The following is a 23,617-nucleotide window of genomic DNA, read 5'->3' as shown; positions in this document are numbered from 1 at the left end:
CGATGCTTTAACGCGCAGATTCCTGCAGCCTGGTTTCAGCTCTTCACCCACTTTTAATTAGGCTGATTGTAATTTATTCGATAGGACAGAATTTGATTGAATAAATATGTGTCGAATTCGGCCACTTCATTGTTCTTGATTGTTCTTGATTGTTGATTGTCAGTTTCCTGTCTAATCATTTTAATGTTTAGCTCTATACAATCCAAGCAGTCCATCTTAAATCAGCTGTACTAGAGTTTTATCTAGAAACAATCTTGCAGTCTAATTATGTCAGTGCAGCCACGTGCACCTGCCAGCCACTAAAAGTCTAAATGCAAAGTTCATCTAAGATCATTAAATGCAAATTAATGCTCTTGACTTTGCACAATTCCTATCGAGAGTCGTTGACATAATGAGATATTGGAGGTTAATGAGATGAGAAAATGCAATGTGAAGCAGAAAGTGGTAAGGAGTAATCACAACAGGACAAGGCCTGTAGGGGTCTCCTGCCCTGCAGCCCCTCTGCAAAATGAGATCAGTCGTCATAGGACACCATTAAGGAACAGGCTATTAAAGGGATGCAGAGTGATTCAAATTAAGTTAAAAAGAGTGGGGATAGAAAACCGAGGCCTGAGCCAACTCAACTGACTACTGTCATGTTTAACGTTGAGATGCATGTAAAAGTGCATCCTTAACTCACAGCATTAAGAAAAATGGCCATATTGTTCCCTGCATAGCAAGAAGGGTGTTCAGTGAATGATGGCTAAGTGGGTGATGTATTGCATTGGTGACTCACAGGAACCGGCTGTGCTTAACGCCCTCTTTGGCTTTTATGCACAAGTGTTCTGTTCAAATGCAAATATGCATACAGGAAAATCAGCTCCCGTCACGCTTCAGTGGGTCTCCTTCAGCTGCTTACAGGATATGCAGAAATGAGCAGCAGAATGACTTTGTAGCCATATGGGAAGAGTGTGAAATGATGCTGCAGGATATGTCTGACAGTATTATGCAGTAATGAATGAAATAAGATATAATATTGACTACACGGACCCACAGGTCTGCCCGTATTTAAACCATTTAGGATATCAATTTAATATTGAGTATGGACATTTCCAAACTCCACTCATGAAGATATAGTCCGATTGCAGGTGCAGGTGATGATTGTACATGATGGTATATTATTGCCACCATGTGGCCATCAACACACACACTGAAACCATAATAAAGACAGTAGCTCTTCAGTGTATTGTACGGCCTGCACAGTATGCTTCACCCATACATCAAATGAATTTCAGTTGGTCGCCAAGAGCATTTCAGTGCCTTTCACATGCATTTTAGCACATAATTACACATATCTGCTTGTATGAGCAAACCACCACCAGACTTCCCATGAGTTATGTTGCTTCAAGCTCAGTCTATAAGGCATTATCATTTTTCGCAGTTATTACCTCTTCACACTGAGACTGAGCAAAGCCATAAATCTCTATAATATGAAAAGATAATTCTAAACCTCTGTTTTGCTGACAAATTGAGTAATCTTAGCAGCAGTACTGTAAAAACCACATACACGAACTTAGTGGACTCAACTCAACTCAACTTATCATTAACCTGTTTCAGTTAGCCCAAAGGTAAAACTTAAGTTGTCTGCTTTTCATTTTCAGACCATTCCTACCAATTAAAACAAATTCTACTGACTTCAAGTCAGTGACCATAAATGATTACCTAAATTAATGTTCTCAAACCTTTAAATCAGGTACTTAAACAAAAAAAAGAAAATAATTTAGCTTTAACTTTCCTGTGAGTCAAAACAAATTAAATGACCATGTGTTGATTTTAGAAAGCAGCTCACCACTCTCAACTGTTATCATGGGGAAGTTCATTGCTAAATATTTTGGTATTTTCATTGATCATCACTGACAACACTAATGCAATCAGTACAAAAGCCAAACAACAACTGCACTGTTCAGAGGACACACTGGTTTGGGGTGTGTGGAAAAATGTTCTTCCATGATAGAGTCAGTTGTCAACTTTACTATTATTACTTGGTTTGGCAGTCAATCAATGGAGGAAGAGAACAGGCTGCACATTATGGTTCCAGTGGCCAGGGAGATCATTGGCGTCTAACTGGCTGATCTGCCTGACATCTCCAGGAAAAAAAAGAGCTGTTCGATGCAGTCATTATAGAGAGATTCCTCCGCATCCTCTGTGTGGGGAGTTTGAAACTTCTCAAGTGGGTTAGCATCTGCCTTTACATATTTTACATATTTATGTGTTGTATGTTATTTACGTGTAACTGTGCTTTACCTTAGCAGCATGACAAATTTCCCACTGGGACAAGTTGAAAAGTTCAATCCATAGAGTCAAAGCTCTCAATAGATTTTGCAGTTTAAAGACCACAGACATGATGGAAACTTGCTGTGGGACTGTGTTAAGTTAAGACATGAGCTGTCTCTCCCAACATTAATGAAAACAATGTGAACCATGGTTAATTCAGCTCCCACCCCAATGCACAAGGTCAGCAGATACAACCATACACTTACAATGTGTAGTGCAGAACTGTGTCCGCTGACCTCACAGTGAGAAAATGTGACCAAACCGGCTGCCACTAGACTCAACAGTTGTCGTTTATTGAAATGATTATTATTCAGCAACAAAATACAACATAGTGAAACTAAAAGGAGCGCTTCAATGATCATTCCTCAAATTAACAAATGGAACAAACAAAAATGTAACTTTTCCATTATGACCTATTCTTCCTTCAAACTTGTAATGCCATCCCACCACCACCACCACCACCAGTTTGCATGATGGTCGTGGAAGGAAACACGTTGAATAGCATTTTCAAAAAAGATTCTGTAAGCCCTCTAATTGTGAAAGTGGAACAAATTGTCAGACCTTGAAACTGCACCCTTTTTTTTACACAATTATTACTCTAACCATGACAAAGAAAATCTCAACTATATAACCATTTCTTCATAAAGACATCTGCTTTGTGTCATTCTGAAGGACCAACAGCATATTTTGTAATTTAATTTGAAGCGCTATCAACTACGCTGACTTTTATTTTCACAACTACTGAGTTTACATTGAGATAATTCAAGTTTAGGTTGACACATTTTTAAGAAACATTGCAAGGTTAAAGTCCATCTTTAAAGCCCTAAGATATTTGCTTCTGGCAGAACTACTGGGTTTCCGACCAATTGGCACCATTTGTGTGTGTGTGTGTGTGTGTGGGGGGGGCTTCTGCCAATGTGGGCGTATCCTATGTGCGATGACTGCGAGAAGCATGGAGGCTCCTAGGAAGGCTGGCATAGATAATTGTAGAACTGTAGGATGCTTCTTTACGGAAAGAAGAGGAAGAGTAAAGAGCAACACTGACCGCTTTTCTTTGTGGAAAAGATGTTTCCACTCTTCTCTCTCCTGTCTTCAAAAAGAGTTTGATTTACCAACTGGCTCTGCTTATGGTGAAAAAAATGGAAAAGATGCAGAATCCCATTGGTTGAAGCTGTGATAGACAGTGATAGACAGATCCATCCAATCATCTGCCAAGTTTCACAATTTTTTTTAAGTGCCTGCCCTTTTTCAAACAGTTTCCATCTAAGCCTTCCCAGATGGTTCTGTGTAACAAACCATCTGGTGGCGTCAGATTAATTTTAAGGCGGCTGGGCAACTTTTGTGTTTTTTCAAGTTGAACCCTCTTAAAATATCAGAAAATGTTGATATACTTTCAATTAAAAATGACCTAGTTGCTCTCTCCAGAGATGTAGGCCCATGTTCCTTTTATAAGTCACATTAACTAATTGAAATAAAATATTTAAAAAAATATACAAGTACAGTATATACAGTACTGTATATACTTATATATATACTTATATATATATATATACTATCACCCCATATATATACTATACTATATACTTATAAGTTTTGCCCCTGCTTATTTACACGCATGTTCCTAAGGTTTTAAAGTCACGTGTCAAGTCTTCATCTGAAAATACATGTTCATTGTTCTGTGAGTCCTGAAAACTAGAAACACAACTGTGTTGCAGACGTACAGTTTTTAGAGGTGAATCAAAGCATTTCTCAAATAATATTCACACCTAAAGTGTTCAATGGTTGTAAATGTTTAATTCTGCAGGGGGAAAAACCTATGGTGTCTCTTTTAAGTTAGGAAACTGCTGTGTTTCTACTTCCATGAACCTGTGTTTAACAGCCTCAGAACCCCTCAGTTACAAGGCTATAGATGTAAATGTAAACTTACTGCCGCAAATGGCCTGACAAATATTTCTTCATGACGGACAGGTTGTGGACATTCAGAGATTTATTACTTGAAGGGTCAGGGAACCCATCCAAATGTGACATCTGCTGATAAAGTTGAAGACCAGTAGGCTCAGGTGGAGGAAGTGGGGGCTGAAAGTGTAAACACACACCATGGACAATTTCTTGACCAGAAGAAGCTAATTGAATCCATATGGCTGATGGTATGGCTGACTAGTATAGACACAAATAGAAAATGTTGTATCATTCCATGTGATGTGGGTGCATTGTTGTTACTGCATTGTGTGTGTGTGTGTGTGCAATATATTCACCATATTCAAGTGTCACACCCCATGTCACTAAGAAAGATTAAAAATGGTCTTACACCTGTGTAAACAAACAGCACATACACTGCACGCACACTTGTTTTTCCTCCCTCAAACGTACTGCTCATCCTGGCCATGTCTGACAGGCTGTATATTATATCACACTGTGGTATGTGAACATTTGAAGACCACCAACCTGCTGACGGTCAGCTGCCTGACAGAACCCTTGCACAGTTAAAGATGAGCCAAAAACACAAACAATATCATGGCTAATTTTCATGGCCGTTAATGAATTTAACATCTGGACCTCATTGACACGCATGTGTACTGTATGTTGTTGTGTTGATGTGATTTTTGAAATTACACTGTAGCATGCATGGCTTTGTGGCTTGTTAAAGGGACAACGAGGAGTTTTGGAAAAGCAAAGCGTTTTCACACTACATTTCTGAGCCTCCGCGCGCACCGTAAAATTCTTTGACCGGCGCAAGACGGACTCATGTTTTCATTCATCAAGAATGAAAGTCAGAGGTCCAAAGACGATCACATACCATCGTAGTTCTGACCATAAACGGCGATTCGGCGGTGTTATTCTCATGACTCGCCAGTAAGGAAACCACCACTAATAATAACAAAATAACGATAGAGACAAAACAATATATTTATCAAAAATGGGCCCATTAACAAGTGTGGGTAGCGTAGATTCATCCACATTAACGTGAGACTTTTTTTATAACCAAATAGAAACTCCTCGTTGTCCCTTTAAACTGAAAGTTGTCAGCTCTCAAGTATATCAGCCATCTTTTCATGACCTTCATGACCAAAGATGAAAAGAGGAAGGATTTGTAAGAATATCATCATACACCAATTGACACAGATTGTGTCACTATAAAGGTTGAATTGTGTAGGTGTGCTTCAGACAGGCTACAACACAAATAGAAATACTATATTAAAAGAAAAAAAAAAGTTTTCTACATAATTCAATGAAGCCACTTGAATTATAAGGACCTGGTAAAGGAACAGAGGGTTCTACCTAGGCTCAATATGATCAAAGTGTGCACAAAACATCTGCTGTTCCTAAATCATTTCAGTGAGCACAGCCTGGACCCAGATAGAGCTGAACTCTCGCTCAGTGCCAAGTCTAACCCAAGTGCAGATTTGATAGATAACTAGACACAAAAGTGGAAAATAAGAAATTCCAGCTGCTTCACATAACCAAGGGACAGTCCTCAAACTCACACAATGATTGAGATTTATATAAATGTGCAGTGACACAATAAAAGTGAGTGTGAGAGGAGCAAAGGTTTGGCATTTCTTGTTCGGAAACGATGGAGGGTGAATTATTTGTGATCAGTGAATTGCCTGTGGAATCGGAGCACATGGTCTTCCAAAGCACCGCTGAGGATAGCGTAAAGTTTCATTACTCTTTTTCTGATTCACATGAAGTGTGTTTGATCCCATTCCTGAGTGCTCCCCAAAAGAAGGGTTCTGCTCAGTTTCCAAGTTATACATCCATGAGCACACTTCCCTCCTGTCTATGAACTGGGGTTTGGGGATCATTCTTCACGTGTTCCTCCGAGGAGCCAGGGAGTGAGGAATGAGCAGCTGCCAGAAGAGCTTGAAGAAAGAATAAACAATGTCGGAGTAAAATTAAGACATCAAAATGAAAGTAACAAGAAGTAGGTTGAATGTGTTTATAATTAAAATACAGTACACAAAAAGTCCTGGATTTTTTTTTTTCTAACACAGTGTTTCAATTCTCTTTGGAAGTTAAAGCAAGTCATTATGTTATGGTCAGCCTATCTCTAAACAATACCTACAGTCTAATAGTCACGCAACTGGAGTGATAGCTCACATCAAGTTACCATTCAACTGGTGTTAGAAGGAGGATCATATTAATTTGTATCTGGTAGGCTACTTTATTTGGGGGGAAGAAATACTTTATTCATTAATAACTGTAAAAGCTTGAAAATACCTAAAATCGTCATTGACATTTTCAGTGGCTGTCTATATCTGGTCTTAATAAAACATAAGATAGGACGTTTAGTTGAATCAATTTAAATCTTTACCAATATGCATTAACCATTAAGACATGTAAGATATAGCTATGAGTTGATGTCTTAGTGTTTGTTAATTTAGATTGAAGATAATGCTGTCAAATGGGTCAGGTTGAACTTTCTTGTATGTCTATTGAAAAGAGATGCATAAAATCATAAGAAAACAATGTAACCATAACTCACTAGCAACAGGGATCTTAAGCATTCAGTAGCACAGTAAATCACAATATAATAGCAAATCTGAATTCTAAAGAACCAAAAAGTACTGTAGGCTACATCACCATCTGTCATGGGCCCCCTGACAGCTGTTACAGATGATACATGCAACGTAAAAGAAAAAAAAGAACACCCCTAGAAAAACTTTTTTCAAAGTGAGACTCCGGCATGGTGTTTCTGTTTGGTGAGATCATGTGAACTTATAAGTGCAAAGAAAATTATAAGAGACAGAAAAGATAAGACTGAGGTAATGACAGGCAGCCAAGTTTTGCCACCTGGATTTAATAAGCTGTTGAGCTGTGTACATCCAAGTCACTGCACCTTCCACAGTCCTTTGCAGGGCAACCTCACACCCTTGGCCTCCAAATGTGTTCCTTGTGTGAAGTCAAGCCAGACAGCTCTACAGGTAGCCACCTCAAACAAACGCAAATATTACTTGTAACAGGCCCACTCTTTAAACTTGGCCTATATTCATCAAACCTCTGAGAATTACACCCAAGAATCCTGTAAAGTACTAGCTTAGGATAAAAGTTGCATTAGTGCAAAAAGACATTTTTTCTACTTTACAGTAGCCTACATCAAAGTGACATTTAAGAGCTACACTCAAGTGATCACATGACTGATCAGATCAGATATATCAGAGATATTGTTTGACCGTGTCTTCTTTTAAAACACTATGAATTCAAAAATTATTCTGTAAGAACATTTACAAGTATTATTATTTTTTAATAATTAATATCAATAAATAAAATGATCCTATACATGTATAATAATGATTATGGATTATTATGATTATAGATATAACCACATTAAATTATCTATTCTCTACAAGTAGGTATCAGAGGTATATAGAAGTATCATTTACCAAACAAAATAACTTAAAACACAGCTACAGAAACACAATGAAAACACATAAAATGTTATTTGTTATTCTGAGTTTCCATTAGGGTTGTTAAGATTTGAGTGAAAGAGGCAGCATAGGGAGTAAATCAGCTGTGAACTGCAGGAAAGGAGACCAGAGGCCAAAGCAGGTTCAGCATTCCCAGGATAACTTTTCATTATCTAGCTCGACTGCACCTAACATCGGCCGTCTTCGATAATGTGTACTTCACAGCTGGTTATTTACTGGGCTGGGTGTTCCTTGAGGGATATTTAACATACTATTGGAATACATTTTCCAATAATACACATGCAGAAAAGTTTAGTTGTTGAGTCCTATTTTATCCTGAGCTGCAGTTATAAAATATGAATGTAAAGCATCAACACTGTCTTGAACATTGTTTTTGCTTTGTGCAATTAAAATCAAGTGTTACAGTAATAACACCTCTGTATGCTGATAGCAGCCACACTACACTATTAGCTTAATCAACAGTGTGTGCTAAAAACTGAACATCACAAACTCCAAACCTTGGCAAGGAAAGACTCACCTTTAACGGGTAAACCTTGAATAGGTTCACCAGACACATGGTTTGCCAGCCAACAGTCATTGTAGGGGTCACACTGACCTACAGCGTTCACTGGGCCTCACCCTCAATAACCAAGAATCAAATGATGTCTGTATATTTGACCATAATGCTGTGATTCTTAATGCTTTACTTCCCTGCCCTGCCCCCACTCCCTCTGTCTATCAATCGTATATCTGCATCTCTGAGACTGCCTCTTTTCTGCTGTGTTCCCTGAGAAATAATCTGATCCCAAAACAAGGGTGTCAAATACAGTATAGCTCACAGGCCAAAATCTGCCCGCCAAATGGTCCAACAGGGTCCACAGGATGAATTTGCCAAGTGTGAAAATTATGTAGAAGATAAAAAAGGCATAATATTGTCAAGATTGCACATTTCTTTCTTAAGAAATTTCAGGTTTTTCTGGTTTACAAAAGGATACTTTAAAGCAGATAACAGCGGCACGGCCGTTTCGGCTAATGCTGTGTTCAAGGCAGGCTTTTGAAACCGTAAGTTACAGCTTCAAGTCACAACTACGACTTGGTAGCGTTCCAGGTAACCCGTAGCTCGTGTTTTTACCGTCCTGTTGTCTGTGAAAGTTCCCTATAACGGCCACTCGTAACTTCCGACCCGTGAACTCGTACCAGATCGAACTGGTATGACTTCACAGGAAGGAAAAACACAAAGTACGAGTTTCCTTGAACGCACCATGAGTTAGCAGCCCCCGCCCTTGTCAGGCATCAATTGGTCCTCGTGCTACGTCACCACATTCACGCGCATCCCTTGGCTGCACACACAGCCCTTCATGCCGTTCTCTCCCCTCATTGGATAACACTTGTATCCCACAAGGAAAATTTTCTCCTCGGGTTACAGCAGAGCAGAGTGACGGAGAGACTCGTGTTTAGGCTGAAATACTTCATGTAAGTGATTGCTGACGGAAAATAGGACTATTTAGGACTTATATTAACAAAAACATTCCACTGATATCTGCTTTAAAGCAGAAGTAAGTGGTCCGGTCGTTTTCGCTAATGCTGCGTTCCAGGCAGGCTTTTGAAATCGTAAATTACAGCTTCAAGTCACAACTTACGACTTTGTAGCGTTTCAGGCAACCCACTCGTGTTTTTCCGACCTGTTTTACCGGTGAAAGTCACTATAACAGCCACTCGTAACTTCCGACCGGTGAACTCGTACCAGATCGAACTGGTACCACTTCACGGTCGGAAAAATACGAGTTTCCTTGAACGCACCATAACAGTCCTCGTCCCTACGTCGCCACATTCACGGCGTTCCTTGGCTGCACACACAGCCCTGCATGCCGTTCTCTCTCCTCATTGGATAAAAACTGTAGGATACGATAAATGTTTTCTCCTGGGCTCAGAGCAGAGCAGAGGGACTGACAGACCCGTGTTTCAGACCAAACACTCTATGTAAGTGATTGCTGTCGGAAGATATAACTATTTAAGACTTATATTAACACAAATATATCACTTACTTCTGCTTTAACTGAAAACATCAATAATGTTCTTGTACTTCTTTGCACTAAAACAAAGGGAAGATTTCTTTTTGTTTATATGTTATCACGCTTTTATTTTACTGGTCCAGCCCACTTGAGATCAAATGGTGCTGTATGTGACCACTGAACTAAATTGAGTTTTACACCCTTTACTTGCTGCAGCATCATTAACAATAACGGTAATAACCCCAGGATCCTGTTCAAAGTTATCAATCCAGTTATCACTCCTATTCCATTCCTACACCTCAAATTCTCTCCAGAAAAATCAGAGGAATTTCCTTGGTTTTTCCCATCATCTCACCAACCACAGACCAATCTCCAAATTATATTATAATTTTTTTTATCTCAAATTATAGAAAAAAATATCAACACACAGCTCCTTGCCTAGTTAAACAACAACAGTTTGTTTGGAGAGTCGGGTTTTAGAACCCACCACAGCAGCTTGATTGCCAAGACCAAGATCACAAATGATTTTCATCTGAAAATGGATGCTGGTCACTCCTCGATCCTGGTCCATGACTTGCACACAGCATTGGACACGGCGAATAACATACTGCTGAACAGCTTAGAGACATGGGCAGGCTGAGCTGTTCTGCCCTTCAGCTGCTCCGTTCCTATGTGTCTGATAAAATCATTTATGTTGTTGGTATTGCTTCCTCTCAAACAGCCCATCTCACTTATACTATCCCACAAGGATCTGCTCTTGGCCCTGTGTTATTTTCAATTTATATGCTTCCTCTGGGTCATGTCATTCACAAGCACAACATTCAATTTCACTGTTATGCGGATGACACAGCTGTATGTCCCTCTTAAATGTTTGAATTCCATCCCTGTAGCTTTCCCGAAGGCCTGTCAAGCTGACATTCATGGTCAGATGTCCCAGGATATTTCACTGTTAAACCCTGTTAAATATGAGGTTCTCATGTTTGGTCAAATCACTTCCAAATCTAATTAGGTTGATAGCCCCAATTTCCTCTCGACTAAATGTACAACCTGTTCCAAGAAACTTTGAGTGCTATTTGATTCTGAGCCCTGCTTCAATCTGCAAACAAAAAGGGTAACATAATAATCTTGCTTCCTGAAGTTAAGGAATAACTGCGAAGTAAGACCTTTCTTATTGACCCATCTCAGTAAAGTCATCAATGCCATTGTCTTCTCTCAACTAGAATACTGCAGCCCTCTCTCTTCTGGTCTCAGTCAACTCTCACTTTCACAATTCAGGATTGATATAACCACGCATTATTACAACAACAACAATTTTATTTATATAGCACATTTCATGCGACAAGCGCAAACTCAATGTGCTTTTACAAAAACAAAACAAAGCACAACATTGCATAAGGAATACACATAAAATACATATAAAAGACAAAAAGAAGGAAATGTTGTAAATTAAAAACAATAAAAAACTTGTGAGAAAATAAATGTTTTTAGTCTGCTTTTAAAAGAAGATACTGTTGTAGCAGACCTGAGTTTGTGAGGTAGGGAATTCCAAAGAGCAGGACCATAATGACTAAAAGTACCATTCAGCATTCACACTCATGGTACCAGGGTGAGAGTGGTAGTTAGTGTCAAATTTATAGCAGCTGTGGGTCCCAAATGAGTTATCTATGAATGCAACATGCTGAATGAGGAGATCTTCACAGATGGGCTGTTTGATCAAGCCAGGCAGAAACTTAATTGTTTGTCCAGTACTGGATACTGAAGCTGGTGAGAGAAGTAGTGGATGAAAACAGCAACATGCAACATATTGTTTTGAATTTTGTCAAGTAGGTATGTTACTCCTAGACATTTTGCCTTTGCATTAAAATATCAACCCCCTGCCAATGGGTGGATTGATAGATCAAAGCTGCTAATTGGAGGTTGCAGGATTTGTCCGATATACCAGAATTCCATCAATATGTAAACTGATTTTGTGATGAGGTATGAATTGGTTTCAATGGTTGGAATGTTGTTGTTCTATCTTCGTTGGGAGAATAGATCTACAAAAAGTGTAATAGTGCCTCAACTTGGGTTGAATATTGAAGGCCTTTGTTCTTTGCAGGACCTGCTTGTGTTGTATCCTGAGAGAACTGAGGGGGACATGGGAGTTTGACCAACCAGTCTTCACGTGTTGTGGATTTTGAGAAGGTTTATGTCTGTGTCCCTCAGGGGACTCGGTTGGGGTGAGAGTATGAGGTCCTGGGCCTGTTTCTATGGGTCATTCAGCCCCTGTACATCCAAAGTGAGAGCTGTGTCTGCACTCTCAGCACAAAGTCAAACACAGCTTCAGTGAATGTTGGACAGGATCTCAAGGTGAAGGCAACACTTCTTTATATAAACATGTTCTAAGAATGCAGTGGTTGGTCTTCATATTGTGATGGGGTCGGATTTTGGCTCCAGCTGTTTTGAGATTTTCATGCGGGTCGTGAGTTGGCAAAAGTTTCGGAACCGCAGATGTAGGATGGTTTATCTAAATTCTTCTATCTGTTATTGATGTGACATTCATATTTTTTCACTTTTTCATCAGAAAAAATGTTTTCTCATCGAGTTCAAGTCTCGGTTGTCTGATGAAGTGAACTTTTTTTTTGTTAAAAAGATCATACAATTTGTGTTTGCTGATAGGCAGTCGGGATAGCAGGGTGTCAAGTCTCTTCACCTCCTCTCCTGCATTTTTTTTTTTTTTCTTTTGGAATAGCAATTACCTCTAACTGATGTTTCCCAGAGAGCGCTTGTGGTCACATCAGGGATGCTGTTGGTGTCTTGGAAGGATGCCTATTCTTGGTCAAAAAACTTGATAAAATGTGATCTTTCAGGAGTCAGATAGTGAAGCGCCACCTAGTTGGGGGATGTGGGTGAATTCTTGTTAGTAATTTGAGGACGATAGGAGCATGGTCTGAAATAATAATACTGTGGACGATGAATTCTAGTGCTCTCTGCATGAGTGAGCTCCTGATCAAAAAATAGGCAGTGTAGGAGTATGTTTTGTGGTATGTGGAGTAGTAAGAACATTCTCCATTGTCTGGGTTGTGAAGACTCCAGATATGTCAGATGCAGTTGATTTATGGGAACATGGTGGAGTTTTGCTAATCAGAATGGAGGCACCACATTTTGTGGAATCCTAAGTTAAGTGGGAGGTCTGGCCGATCCATCTGGCCTTGAGTTTCCAAGTGAGATGGGTTTCTTGTAGCAGAGATGTCTGAATTCAGTTTGTGTGGATGGTTTAATAATGTTGGTCGTTTTTGCAGGGGAGCCAGTTCCTCTTGTGCATAATGGGTTATTCACTGCCAATTAACTGATGTTGACAATGAGAAATGGGTTCTTCTGTACAATAACCATGTTGAGCTAACCTCTCCATGCACACTTCTATATCCACGAAATGCACAAATGTAGCACCCAAAACAACATTAGACAGAAATATACAGTAACTGAGGACAATATAGTGTCTTGTGGGTAGAACTGGGTGTATGTTGGATGGCGTTATATTTTCCGCTGTCTTGTGATAATTTGTGGTCTGTTACCTGGTAAAAATTATTTTATTGCAATTTCTAGCTTTTATGGGTTTGCTCAGATATTTCATGAAAGTTAGATTGTTGCAGCACTTGATATCCAGTATGGTGTCTTTAATTTTTATTTTATGGTGTTGACCTAAGAGTGTGTTGTATGGATGTGAATCTCCACAGGTTCAATACGCATCTCGATATGCTGCCAACGATACATTAACGATACAGTGAAGCCCCCTGTCTAACCTGTATAACCATTTGACTACAATGTGCAAGTTGCTTTGATATGATTCAACATGATGCAAATAATTTATAAGAATATTTTTATTTTATGCACTAATGATTTTAAATACATTATGTTGTTAATATTTTATCAACATGTTGGACAATTTTGTCTGCAGGGCAGGTTAATACTAAGATTTCTGAAAGGTTAAGTGGCTTTAGTCAAAGGGTATATTTGTGTGTGCAAGTGCCAATTACGCATTATTGTACACATATAGACACTGTGCCTGCACATTAAGAAATTACATACCTATTGTATGGTCACTGTTGGGGTCAGAGTACCTTGGAACAATCTGCAGACACTCACCTAGTGACAGTCTGTGTAAGCCTTCCATTGAGAGCCTGTTGCAAGCACTTCACTGGTTACACAGTTTCGTTTCGGTGAGGGACGCCCGAAGGCAAACTGTGCACAAGAAATAAAAGAAACATCATCAACACACCCCCTCACTTCCCCAGACAACATCTGGCTTGAGTCACACTTAGGTTAAATAAGGCAGCATACAGACTTCATATAGGTGAAGTCTATTTATCGTCAGGTTCAACTGATGTGAACATTTGTGCTCATACATGCTGGTTCTCAGACAAAAATTGCAGTGTGTGCGTCAAAGCAGCAATATTGTGTTAGTCTAATTTGCACGCAGTGACAGCTGTAGCACAGGATAGTTTATGGTTTTGGACTGTTTTCTTTCTTGCACAAAGAGCCAATTTGGAAGGTACGTGTTTAAATCTGTCAATAACCCTGACACCAACAGGTGTGAACTAATTTACGGAGCAAAGGGCTGTTAACACTGTATCACTTCATCAATCTGACAGTGAGATGTGTCATTGAGGCTCACTCGAGTGCCAATGTAAATTAAAAAAAAAAAAAACTCAATCAGAAGATAAGCTGATCATCTTAGAACATGTTTATGCATTAATAGACAGATAAAGGTCTCCCAGTGCTGCTTCAGTCTGCTTAAACTCACAAACAATCCGATGCATAACGCATCCCAAACCAGTCCCAATGTTAATGTTGCAGAATGCAGAAATAAACACATTGGGTACAGTCTAGTACAGACTCTTCCCAAGGTGTTTTTGCATACGAGTTTGTTCTATCACTGTCACTCCCTGGCCTGCAACCACCTCACCACTTCTGGCTTCTGTTCCAGGAAAATTAAGTGCTTCTCCCCATAATAGCTGTTAACTTTCTTCCAATTGTCAAATCGTCTTCACCACAGTGGAATGAAAATGGGGAACATGTATGAAATTGCTTCATAGCTGTAAAATGTCCTGCTGAAGTGAAGTGGAGCTCAGGACACTTGGCTGGTACAGTCGATTAGTACCATGCAACACGGCATCCGATGTACCTGGTGAAAGAGGAAAAATAGCCGTTAAAGGGAAACATTAATCAAGCCCCAAAGGCCAACAAATCATTAATTATTAATTAACACTATTAAATTCTTTGCAGAGTCCTCACACATAATTACATGTACTTGCAGCAAGTGTGGTGCTCCAACATGCACTGGTACACTACACCAGTGTTCCCTGTTTCCCTGTGGGCATGTCATTGAGTCAGGCTTTAACAGACAGGCCTATTCAGATAAATGAGAATGTAATCATCATCCAAAACAACTTGATTTGTACAAGTACAAACATTTAACCTATTTACCGCATCTAGGAACATGTTTTCACTTTTTATATGTGCGATTGACAACTTTATCCTGTTGTGTAAGCTAGTATTTGAAAAAAAAAAGTCCTGGGTGTGCCCTGTCTCTCCGTTGTGATTGGCTCTGCCCACCCCCCCTCGTAAACCCTCAAGAATGAAGCAGTACAGTGAAAGGATGGATGGATTTCCCTCTTCCTACTATACTTATTAACATATGGAAACAAATTTAATTCAGCACCTGACTGTGAACTGTCACCTTGATCTTAAAGTGCCCTGCGGTGCACACACAATTATACAGTTTTGTATATGGTATTGATACAGATGATACAAGCACAGAGAAAAGAGAGAATCTCGAAATCCACAAGATAGCCTGTCAAGTTCAATGAGTTATTATTTTGATTCTTTTTGCTGATGGCGCTGCAATTATGTCAAAAAGACCATGTCAAAGTACTGTATACACAGCATGCATCAAAACACATGACCTTTAATTTGATTGCTCATAATGATTTTGATAATGATAATGACAATGACAGCAGTTGAAAGTTAAGGTGATTGAGTGTAAACAGTTCAAATAGGAACATTTCTCACATACCACACCTGAATGAACCAGTGTTTGCATGTTACTCCATTCCTTGAAGTGAGATTCAACTCTCAGCTTCTTAAGAAGCCAAATGTTGTGAAAGACTTTGCCCTGTATGATTTACCTCTGTGGTGAAGAATTCGACAAATTCATGCCTCCAGGCGGCTACGCATATTTCTTGAACACTTTGAGACTAACTTCCTCATCCTCTGTGGCCAGGAAGTTTGTATTTGAGTGTGTGTCCTCCTAGAGAGTCCTCTTAAATTCGATACTGTGCTGCACATGTTCTTTTATTACAGGCCCTTTTATTACGGGACCAAGTCACCATATTGCCTCCCTTCATGTCTTCATTGACAACAAGATGAGCTTGCTTCACCATCTGGTAATAATGAATGTCACCTCGTTGTTGATGGAGGAGTGCAGTCTTGGAGAAGCCACGAGGGGAACAAGATCTCTGTTTCCCCTTTTGAGCCAACTGGCCAGAGCTGCAGTTGTCAGGGCATGTCTAAGTTTCAACCTCCAGAAGGATCATTGTAATTGCAGTCTCTCCATGGTTACAATTAGTCAGGTGGGAAAGACACAACATGACATATCAGGGCAATCATTAGACAGAATTTTTTTTTATCAGTTTCATGTGAATAATTAGTTCAGTTCAATTAACTCTGTGGTATCTGCAACAGCCTTACCCAAGATGCTATTGTTCATATTGTGCAGCAGAAACAGGCAGTGGGTGCAATCACAGAATATTTTAATCTTTTTACCTGATCTATTTTCATGAGGCTATCTTTTTATGTTCAACAATTAATAACTTTGCAACAGAAGAGCAGGACAATTGATTCTCAAAGACAATATAGCTTTTTTCCTTGAAACAGCTGCTTTTATAATGCTATGGGAGTTAACCAATATAGCCCAAAACACAGCTGCTTTAAAGGCACTGTGTGTACAAAATTATGGCAACTAGTAACTAGCAACATCCTGTTGGCATAAGTTTTGTTTGCGGAAATATGTGCCAGTCCTTGTTAAAAATGAATTGTAGTTGTGTTGTGTTACAGCAGAAAAGCAACTGAAAATAACTACGATTGCTGTGTGTCCCCTTTGTATAAACAGGCAGTTGTTTAGCTACAAAAACTTTATTAGGTGATAGATAACATGTGGGGAATGTGTGACTGTTATACATACAGAGGACCAAAAGATGACAAATGCTGCTTTAAAATATATATAAGCATATTATCCAGGAAGATGATTGTAAATAAATGTGAGAGCGAGTATATTAAAGCAGAAGTAAGCGATCCGGTCATTTTGGCTAATGCTGCGTTCCAGGCAGGCTTTTGAAACCGTAAATTACAGCTTCGAGTCACGACTTACGACTTTGTAGGGTTCCAGGCAACCCACTCGTGTTCTTCCGACCTATTTTACCTGTGAAAGTGCACTATAACGGCCACTCGTAACTTCCAACCCGTGAACTCGTACCAGATCGAACTGGTACGACTTCACAGGTCGGAAAAACAGGAGTTACGGGTTGCCTTGAACGCACCATAATGTCTTGTCAGCCGATGGAGTTAGCAGCCCCCGCCCTCGTCATGGATCTATTGGTCCTCGTCCCTACGTCACCACATTCAGGCGCATCCCTTGGCTGCACCAGACTGGCTCTGCCTGCACACACAGCCCTTCATGCCGTTCTCTCTCCTCATTGGATAAAACTTGTAGGATACGAGAAAAGTCTTCTCCTCGGCTCAGAGCAGAGCAGAGTGACTGAGAGACCCGTGTTTCGGTCCAAACACTCTATGTAAGTGATTGCTGTCGGAAGATATAACTATTTAAGACTTATATTAACACAAAAATATTGCTTACTTCTGCTTTAAGGACATGCAAGGTAAGATTATTTATATAAGTATCATTCAATCACAAGGCAACGTCTTTAACAGAGAAACAGAAACTGGTAACAAAGACATTCAAACATCATTAAAATTGCATTTAAAAGGTAATTTTAAAAAATCAGGGGATTCAAAGTGGAGAGAATGTTTTGTGTTTAACATGCAGGCCTGCTTATATTAGATACAATGGCCAGTAGTTTTAAATGGCACAGTGTTTCCTGCACTTTCAATCAACCATCTTTTTTTCTACTACAAGCTAGTGCAGTTCAAAATGCTTCAAAGATGACTGATCAGCTGGAGAAATGAAGCCTGACAATGAAATACAGTCAATTAGATTTCAGCTACCAAGGACAATAAAATACAGTAAGGATAAATAAGGGGATAAAGTGGACTGGAAATTGGTTAAGCATAAAAAGAAAATCTAAAAAGCAGATGAACAGACATTAGGGCTAAGGAAATAACAAATAGAATCCAACTTCCAACACAGATAGAATAAAATAAATATATCAAGTCATTTATGTCTAGAAACCAGACATCATTAAACGCCGTGTGGACGGGGGGTGGCTTTAAATTTATATTTAGATAGTTCATCACTTCCAGCTGCTCTGAGGCGCTCAGGCTTAGAGCATGAAAGTAAAAAGCTGCCTCACCAAACCTTTTAATCCTGCACTTCAGAACAACAGACTTATGCCAGAGGACGTAAGGAGCTGTACTGGTTGAATGAAAGCATATGTTGAGTGATATGTTGACTTAAATCTCGTGAGACATATATGAAGACAGTAAAGTGCTTTACAGAAACTGTAAAAGAATTTCAAAATCAGTACAGAAGATGACAGGCAACTAATAAAAAGATGTTACAGGTGTAACTGCACTGAGACAGCAAAGATCTGCAGACCCGATAGGAGAGCATTACAGTCGTCAGTCCGGCTCGTACATCAGTGAAACTTGTGAAAAGGTCACATAGGGTGATGAAAGGCAGATTTGAAGACAAGTCCTACATGAGCCATGTAGTTTAGATGTGTGTCAAAGAACACGGTCAACGGTCCTCTTGCTTGCAAGGCAAATATAAAACTTCTAACTCAAAATTTTTGTTTTGTCCTGAATGAACATTGCAACTTTTGTCACTTTTGGATATTAATAGATACTAACTAAGATACTAATATAGTCCTGCAGGGTATCAATTGCTCTTTTGTCATCATGACAACATAAGGTTGTTTTAATCACCATAACGATGGAAGGAGATGCATCCAAATTACATCATGTATGAAGGACGTCACAGGAAAAGGAATTGAAATAGGAATTGTAAATAGAATTTATGACAATATTTGTAAATGTATAAAATTGATCTATGACAGAATAAACCTCTCATTAAATAAACCCTTTATAAATACATTTAATTCATAAATTAAATTCACATGATTCAACATGATAAAATTAGAAAATCTACTTACTTTGGAGGTTGTGGAGAACAAGCAGTGATTGCCAGAAAGATCAGAGGAAAACCGGTCAAAAACTGCTCCTGATGGACAGTTCCACTTTCTCAGAACATGTGTTTGCCATATGTTCATCTGATTTTGTTTTTTTCAAATGATCGATCTACATTTTACAAACGATGATTTGTTAACTGCCTGAGTGCCTCACATATTAGACTGCTACATGCCAAACCTTTTTTTTCAAATGAAAAATGCAGCTGGTTGACTTTCCATGTATTATGCCTCAACTTTACCTGCTTGTACTTTTCAATAATTTGGTATATTCCTGTAAAGCAATACATATAGCCTATTTGTTTTGTATGTTTCTGCTAACTAGTCAAGGTGCAAGAAAATCGCTCACAGATCACAACCTCAAAGTGTTTTTTCAGAACATCATGATGTAACAGTGAGGCTGACCTACAACCATTTGCCTTCAAAATGTCATTTTTCTTTCTGTTTATCCTTTCCTTGTTGAGGTCACAGTTTTGTGAGGCCACAGTGACCTTGACGTGTAACCTTTGACCGCCACCATCTAATTAGATCATCATCAGTCCCAGTCAGTGTTTGTGCCAGACATAATGAAATTCCATCTGGGTGTTCCTCACTTTCACAACATGATGTCATGTGGGAAGGTGTGCTTTCGTCACGCTTACTTCATCAGAAGATGTCCGTAAAACGTTTTGAATGAAGAGACAGCGCTCTGCTACCTCATCAAAGATGTGAGTCACACTGAATCACTTTTGATGATATGTGTTATGTGTTGTGATGTAATGGTGGTCTGTATTTTAACCAGTGTAAATAAGTCAAGATGGGGAACATCTGAACTCGGGAAACAGTGGTGTTTTTGTACATCGGTTTGGCATAATAGCGGTTGGATGCTCAGAGTGTGCCCACTACAGATGGAGAGAACAAAAATATCAAAGTTCAAAATCTTTTTTCTTGCTGTGTTTTCTTCCCAAGTTGCCATTTTATTAAGGTTTGGCCATGTCCAAGAGGATGTTTGTTCCAAAATTAGAGAAATTTCCTATTCTATATTAAAAAAAAGAAAAAAAAAAGCATGCTAATATGGATAGATGGTTGGATAACTCAAAAATACCTCTTGCAATAGCTGTCACCAGCATGGAGACATAAAAATGCTTGACTCAGAAACAACTCAGCAGGCTTTTTTAATCATCCATATCAGCCACGAGGTTCAGCAGTCCAGCTTGTCATAAATAACAAGATTTATTTCCACTGGGCTACACTTTGGCTGCAAACCTGCAGTAGACTTTTTCTATAACTTCAGGTTGGAGGTTGAGTGGACAAATAAGGTAAGAAAGAATACCACATTAATGTGGAACTATAGAATGGAAAAGCAAGTGGGTATTAAATGCAAATTGTTAATATAACTAATATTTAAAAGAAAAAAAGAAAGAAAATGCTCAGATGCTGATAACTTTATAACCATAAAATAAGAGACTTTAATGTATCATCACATTGTAATTACATTTATCTCTGTATACATTGATAACAAACATTATTGCAGAATTATTACAAATGTCCTCCTAGAAGCTGAACCAATATTCTAACAGCTACAGAATCAGGCATTTGAGCGAAATTGTCATTTTTTTCACTTCCATGATTATTATATGTTCAATATCCCAAGTCATAATTAGAATACACACTTACACACTACAAAACAACAACATGATATTGTGTTTGGAAATGCTTGTGTGGTCGGATTAATCATTATTGTCTTTCAGTTGTCAGTAACCTGGGACAAAAGGCCTATTCATTTAATGAACCTGAGGACAAACAACATAAGCTATGGTAGGGGCCCTGAACCTATGGTCAGGAAGTCTGCACAGGAATATTTCCCAGGGTATACTGTGGGAATGAGGACCTTACTAACTGGGTGATATTGTTGATGCTCAGTGCAGAACGTTTATACTGAGGCTCCAGGGTAGGCTTATTTGGGGTAGACTTAGTATGACATTCCAGGATGATAGGTGGTATTAGGGCTTCAAGGGGTCCAGTTGGTCTCACGTTCTGTCGTACAAGGGGAATATATTCACATTACAGAACTGCAGCTCTGCTGTATGACATATAGTATTTTCTATATCACTCCAAAAAAACAAATTTCTCATCTATAAAGAAAAACAATACGGAAAGTTAACTTGAGTTAAATTATCTTGTGATCTCAGCATAAGTCGTTCTGTGTTACAACATGATAATGTTCTCCTTATCTTGAGAAAACAAAAACACATTTTCTCCATTCATCAAGAAAAGAATTAGCCCACTATCACGGGAAATTATGTTTGTTTTCTCCATATGAAAGGAAAATTATCCAATCATCTTGATCTCAAGGATCAAGAAATAAGACTTAAGAGCAACATGACGGCCTGTTAGGGTAACTGCAGCCGAACGCAGGAGCGCGCATGAACTCTTCACAGCAGTGCAGCTGATGCTGTAACACCACATTCTATTGATTTAGTAAAAAAAACTTAAATTAAATAAAATTTAATGTAGACTGATCGGTTAATTGTAAAAAAATATATATATTTATTGATGACCCAAGGCAGCGCTGCTCTTCTGTCCAATAGCCTACACACGTGAAGTTTCATTATTCATTCAAACAAACTAATGCAGCTGCCACAGTTGTTACATTTCATCAATGAGATCAGCATTTCTCCTAAAAAGAATTTAACCAGCCGGTGGTAACCCTCTAAAAACATGTGGGTAATTTACTCGGCTCGTTTTCTCTCCAGGGATGACGACACAGGTTGACTTGACCGACTGAGCAGCTCAGGCACATTCATTCAGCAAAATGACAGTTACCCAAACACTAGTTTGGGTCCACCGTCGAAAGCCGTTGAGGACGCGCATACAGCGTCGTCTGACGTCATGTCTGCAGGACTCCATGGGAAATTCGGACTCCGAATTGCAGCACATGAAGCAGCACACAGCTTGATCAAGGCAATGGAGAGATATGTCTGTGGGCTCATTCCTTTTTGATTTTGAACGCTTCATCAGCCATTAGCATTAAAAACTTCTCTCACGTAGCAAGGTAAAACCAAATCATTGTTGATGTTAAATTCTATAATTATTTAGCCACAGTAGAATAATGCAGACATGTTGCTCATTTTAATTATGGTGTATAATTTGCATGATTAGACATTGTACAATGCACTGGCTCTTGATGAGAGAAAAAAATATGAAATCACACCAGAGGTAGCCTTGAACAGTGAAAGCAAGCTTATAACTGGATGTGGTCATAGCCCATTAAAGGAAAGTGGGGTAGGTCTGCACGGTCAGCGACCATAAATTCAACACAACGCATGACTACTAAACTCAAATGGCCATGAGCAAAGGAATTTAGGAAAAAGGACGGTTACAATACTGTAGTTGATCATGTACACACCCAAGAGACAGTAAAGCCCCAGGCTGTGCTGTACGCAGTACCTTCCCACATCAGACCTTAGACCAGAGAAGCTCAAATATTCCCATAAAAGACTTGGTTGCATCGCTATTTATTTTCACTGTATGCAGTCTGGCTGAGATCACAACAGAGGGCTATAAATTATGTGTACATTCTACACAAAAGGAAGGAATAAATATTTCCATGTCATTTACGCGAAAGGGCACAGAACAAATACACAGAATGACATACACATAAGGTTTACTTTATGTTTCGCGATGAAAAACAGAAAAGTAACCACTAGGTGCTTGAAGTGACAGTTTTTTTTGATTGGCATGCAAAAACATTTATTTCCACGCCATGTTATGGATGTACTGTATAAGAATGAAGCTATGTATTACATGCAAGTGATGTCGACCGATTAATGCTTTCCAGATACAATCAATGCAGTCACAACTTTTTCTTGAGAACAAAATGAGTGCATGAAGCTCTGGTCGTGCATCATTAACAGGTTGTCTAACATTTCTCTTAGAATCCATAGCAACAGTAAAACCATGATTACTAACTGGTAACAGGCAAGAAAGCAACTATTAACAAATTATAAATAATAGTGGTTAATTCTGAGCAATTAGAGCTTTACACAGCATGGTTTTGAACCACGCATTTTGTTATACAGTTAACACCCAGATCCTCATTTATACTCTTTATACTATCCCATATTATATGTGTTGAATTGATATAGTAATATGAGATTTATAAATGTACATACATACATAGTATACATACTGTACAAATATTTGTTGAAAAGGTAGAAGCGATTTGTAACAATACTTTTTTTTTCTCAATGTGTCCTATATGTCTGATCATGGTTATGATCATTGTCCTACTAGAACTAGAACTTGTGGAGAACAGTTTTGCCCCTGGACTCTGTGAGAAAACCACGGCTGCTCTGATTATGTATTTCTCCAGAATCTCTTAATATTTCTAGATAATAGAAAAATAGATTTTAGAAGGTATAGAGGATGGGGCGCCGAGTGGCGCAGTAGATTGAGTAGGCACCCCATGTGTAGAGACTGTAAACTACAAATTTCATCCACT

The sequence above is a fragment of the Trachurus japonicus genome, chromosome 7 (genome assembly GCF_045865225.1).
Source record: "Trachurus japonicus isolate A0001 chromosome 7, Traja_1.0".
Lineage (NCBI taxonomy): Eukaryota > Metazoa > Chordata > Actinopteri > Carangiformes > Carangidae > Trachurus > Trachurus japonicus.
This window is presented reverse-complemented; position numbering follows the sequence as displayed.